The sequence below is a fragment of the Mirounga angustirostris genome, unplaced genomic scaffold (assembly GCF_029215605.1).
Source record: "Mirounga angustirostris isolate CCGP_5_RB_7025 unplaced genomic scaffold, mMirAng1.0.hap1 SCAF_5, whole genome shotgun sequence".
Taxonomy (NCBI): domain Eukaryota; kingdom Metazoa; phylum Chordata; class Mammalia; order Carnivora; family Phocidae; genus Mirounga; species Mirounga angustirostris.
In genome coordinates, this window is record NW_026991713.1 from 154635563 (window position 1) to 154640436 (window position 4874).

The 4874-nt window shown below is 42.7% G+C and overlaps 1 non-coding gene across 1 annotated transcript; it reads left to right on the forward strand.

Annotated features, from left to right (window-relative positions):
* The first annotated feature begins 3534 nt into the window (after positions 1-3534).
* Positions 3535-3606, forward strand: TRNAA-AGC (transfer RNA alanine (anticodon AGC)). Its single transcript has one exon. It is a non-coding gene; the product is annotated as a tRNA-Ala (tRNA).
* Positions 3607-4874: the final 1268 nt, after the last annotated feature.

Sequence of the window (4874 nt, forward strand, 5' to 3'; positions counted from 1 at the left end):
TCCTGAACTTTTTAAATATTTTATTTTATTTATTTGATAGAGAGCACAAGCAGGCAGAGGGAGAGGGAGAAGCAGACTCTCTGCTGAGCAGGAAGCCCAACATGGGGCTCAACCCCAGGACCCCGGGATCATGACCTGAGCCGAAGGTAGCCGCTTAACTGACTGAGCCATCCAGGCGCCCCAGACATTTTTATCACCCCCCCGACACCCTGGAAAGAAACCGTGTTTCCACTTGCAGTCACTCCTGATTCCCTTCTATCCCCCAGCCCCTGGCAACCACCAGTCTGCTTCCTGTCTCTATGGGTTTGGCTAATCCGGATATATCAATGGAATCCTACAATATGTGGCGTTTTGTGTCTGGCTTCTTTCACTTAGCATAATGTTTTCAAGATTCACCCATGCTGTAGTGTGTCAGTCTCATTACTTTTTATGGCTGAATAATATTTCCTCGAGGGCATATATAACGTTGTGTTTGTCCATTTGTCTGTTGATGGACATTTGAATTTTTCCCACTTTTTGCCTCTCATGACTAGTGCTGCCGTGAACATGGATGGACATGTCTTTATTTCTCATAGGTATACACTTAGGAGTGGCATTGGTGGGTCATATGGCAGCTCTGTGCTTACTTTTTGAGGAACTACTAGACTGTATAGCATCTACCCTGCTCCTTTTTGCGGGGAGGGACCTTACCTCTGGGATCTTAGTCTCCTCCTCTGTAGAATGGAAACCACCGGAGTGCCAGCCTCATTGGGTTGTTATAACGGGGGGAATAAACTAACAGAGGCAAAGCCCTGCAGCACCATCCCTTTCCCTGGCCCAAGCACTTAATAACAGTTAGCTCTTATTAGTATTTACTTACATATTTACTAATTTATGAAAGGAATGCAGTCCCAAAATATATACAACCCTCACCGGGAAGAGGAATAATAAAATAGGCTTAGAAAATCAATGGGGATATAAATGGCAGTATTTCCTGGAGTCCAAGTGTGAGTTTTATTAAAGTTCAATGCAGTAAGCATTTCTGCATTGGGGCCGAGCTTATTTACTCTTACAGCCTGAGCAAAACAGAGAGACTGGGACTCTAACTAGTCACCTGGGGGTTTGTTAGCTCCCTGGGACGTCATTCCCTCATTCCTGCACCCTTATTTCTAGTTTGTCATTAAGGTAGGTGAGCTGAAGATTGGATAGATCTGTAGTTGGCTGGCCTGGGATGAGGAGTCAAGAAAGAGCCCGGAAGAAACTCTGATGAGCTGTCTACTGTTCTTGGCAATAGTCACAATGGGAAGAGTGACCATTTTTTTTTTTTTTTAAGATTTTATTTATTTATTTGACAGAGAGAGAGATAGCTAGAGCAGGAACACAAGCAGGGGGAGTGGGAGAGGGAGAAGCAGGCTTCCCGCTGAGCAGGGAGCCCGATGTGGGACTCGATCCCAGCACCCTGGGATCATGACCTGAGCCGAAGGCAGACGCTTAACGACTGAGCCACCCAGGCGCCCGAGTGACCATTTTTTAAGCACTAACTATGGGATGATTTGGTGATTTGTTCAAAGCTGGGGATACAACCTTGACTATTGACTGTGTCACAATTACGTAAGTCTTTTTGGTCAAATATGTAATTAATAAATAATGTGTGCTAAATATGTGTTAGGTGCTGTGCTAACTTACATACATTATTTTATTTAATCCACATAATAGATCTATAGATTGTTCCCATATAAGTCTTGTTTTACAAGTAAGAAAACAGACTCAGACAAGTTAAAAGATTTACCCAAAGGCTCTCAGTGAGAAAGAAGTGAAGTTAGAATGTGAACATGGGTCTCTTTGATTCCAAGGCTTTCCCCAGAGTGGAAGGTAGGCACCTGCATTTGCTGTTGTGCATAAGGGGGCTGAATACTTTTCCTGCTCCTTCTCTTGGTTCCTCACTGCCTCCTCAGTGTGTTTTGGCCACCCTGGCCTCTTTTCAGTTGAGAACACACCAACCTCCTTTTGTCATTGGAGCCTTTGTACTTGTGTTCCCTCTGCCTGGAACCTGTTCCCCTACCACCTCTTTCACTTAATTAACTCCTGTTATTCTCCTAGTCCATAGCAGAGGCTGCTCATTGCTTCTCAAAAACAATTCCCCCTTTTTAGTAACAACTCTGGGCGATGCCTTAGGGACTACGCTTTCCAGCCTCTCTTGCAGCATGGTATGTTCATGGGACCCTTTTCTGGCCAGTGAGGTAGAAGTAGAGTATTCTGTAAAGCTCAGTCATCTCCTTAAATGGTGGGGGCGTGTTCCCTTATTTCTCTAATGTCCTTGCCCTGTCCTGTTGTCTGTGATGCCCATGTGGTGGCTGGAGCTCTAGTAACCATTTTGGACCACAAGGTGACCTAGAGAATGAAAGTCACATGTTAAGGAATGTAAAGCAGAAAGACAGAAGGAGGCTGGGCTCCTGATAACTTATGGAGCTGCCAAATTAGTCTTGGGCTGTCTACCTTCTGGTTTCTCATGGAATGAGAGAAATTGGAAACTGTTTTGTTAAAGCTATGAAATTCTGTTAATAGCAACTAAATAAAATTCCTAACTAACATAATTTCTTGGCTTAAATATCACTTTCTCAGAATGGCTTATGTGGGACTCAAAATAGGTCCCTCCTTTTGTTCTTTCTTATAACACCTGGTTCTTTTCTTATATTGCCCTGATTCCAATTAGGAGAAATATATATGTATTACTTTATTTTCTCCACTGGGCTATATTTTCCACTGGGCTATTGGACATACGGGCAAGGCCACTGGGTATAGTTAGATTTACCTGGCACAAATCCAGGGGGTACCAGTTAAATAATAGTTTATGTGAACGGCATTTCCTGAAATTGTGTAGTGCACATCCTATGTGTATGTACATGGCAGCCCTGTCTACAAGGTCAGGAGGGACTTATTAGTGTACTCCTGGCAGTTAGCATAATGTCTAGACCATGGGCAGTCCTCAACAAACACTGGTTGCAGGATGAAAGGATTAACAAAAATGATGGATGCCCTGTGCTGGGTACTGCTCTGGCTGAGGCATGGAAATCATGGCAACAAGGCATGGATAGTTTCTAACCCTGAAAAGAACAAGGATTCTGGGGCTTGGAGGGAGGTGGTCCCACTACTTGGAGGAGCTGGAGGCTTTGTAGATAGGAGAGACCCCTTCTCTTATTTAGTAGCCTCAGTGTTCCATCTGTAAAGTGGGAGGATTGTTGCAGAAAAGTGGTTTTGTTTAACCTTTATTTTCTCTTTTATTTTATTTTACATCTTTAAGTAAGCAATGCCTACATGGTAAAATACTCAAGTAGTACAAAAAGCATAGAGAGAAAAGTAAATTCCATTCATTCCTAACTCCCAGAACCTCCCCCTACACACCCTCTGCATTACCTTCATTGCCCTCCCCGCCTCAAACCTCCTGGCTATCTCTGTGACCATAGAGACCTGGCTATCTCTATGTGTTTTTTTAAGGGAGCAAATTTCTGATTTATTTCATGAAAACAGCTTAGAAAAGCAGTGTTGCCAGCAGGTGGGGATGTAGCTCAGTGGTAGAGCGCATGCTTAGCATGCATGAGGTCCTGGGTTCGATCCCCAGCATCTCCATTCTTTTCCCCCTTGCTTGGGGAAATAAACTTTCTTTACTCTTACAGCTACACCACATTCCTGTAGAATCTGCAAATTAATCATCTTGCCTCCGAGTACTTATGTTTTTCTTCTGTTATGCTTGTAACTCTCCTGTTTTATTTTTTAATTGATTTATAATTGACATATAACATTATATTAGTTTCAGGTATATAAACATAATGATTGGGGTGCCTGGGTGACTCAGTCGGTTAAGCGGCTGCCTTGGGCTCAGGTCATGTTCCCTGGGTCCTGGGATTGAGCCCCACGTCTGGCTCCCTGCTCAGTGGAGAGCCTGCTTCTCCCTCTCTCTCTGTCTGCCTCTCTGCCCATTTGTGCTTTCTCTCTCTGTGTCAAATAAATAAATAAAATCTTTAAAAATATATATAATGATGACATATTTGTATGTATTGTGAGATTATCACCACAATAAGTCTAGTTAACATCTGTCACCATATATAGTTACAAAAAATCATTTTTCTTGTGATGAGAACTTTTATTATTATTATTTTTTTAGAGAGGGTGGGAAGGGCAGAGGGAGAGAGATAAGCAGTCTCCCGGCCCAGCGGGGAGCCTGATGCGGGGATCAAGGGTGGGGGGCTCCACACAGGGCTGAACTTGTGGCTGGATCTCACAACTCTGAGATCATGACCTGAGCCAGAATCAGGAGTCAGAAACTTGATCGACTGAGCCACCCAGGCACCCCTGATGAGAACTTTTAAGATCTACTCTCTTAGCCACTTTTAAATATGCGGTACAGTATTAACAATACTCACCATCCTGTACATTACATCTCCATGACTTACTTATTTTATAACTGGAAGTTTGTGCCTTTTAACTCCCTTCACCCATGTCACTCCCCCGCCCCCTAGCAACCACCAATCTGTTCTGTGTCTACGAGCTTGTTTTTTTTTAGGTTCCACATATAAATGAGATCATAGGATATTTGTCTTTCTCTGACTTATTTCTTTAGCACAATGCTCTCAAGTTCCATCCATGTCATAAATGGCAAGATTTCCTTTTTTTTTTTTTAATGGACAAATAACATTCCATTGTATATGCACACCCCACTTTCTTTATCCATTCATCTCTTGATGAACACGTAGGTTGTTTCAGTATCTTGGCTATTGTAAATAATGCTGCAGTGAACAAAGGGGTGCATACATCTTTTCAAATTAGTGTTTTCATTTTCTTTGAATAAATATCCAGAAATGGAATTGTTGGATCATATAGTTGTTCTACTTTTAATT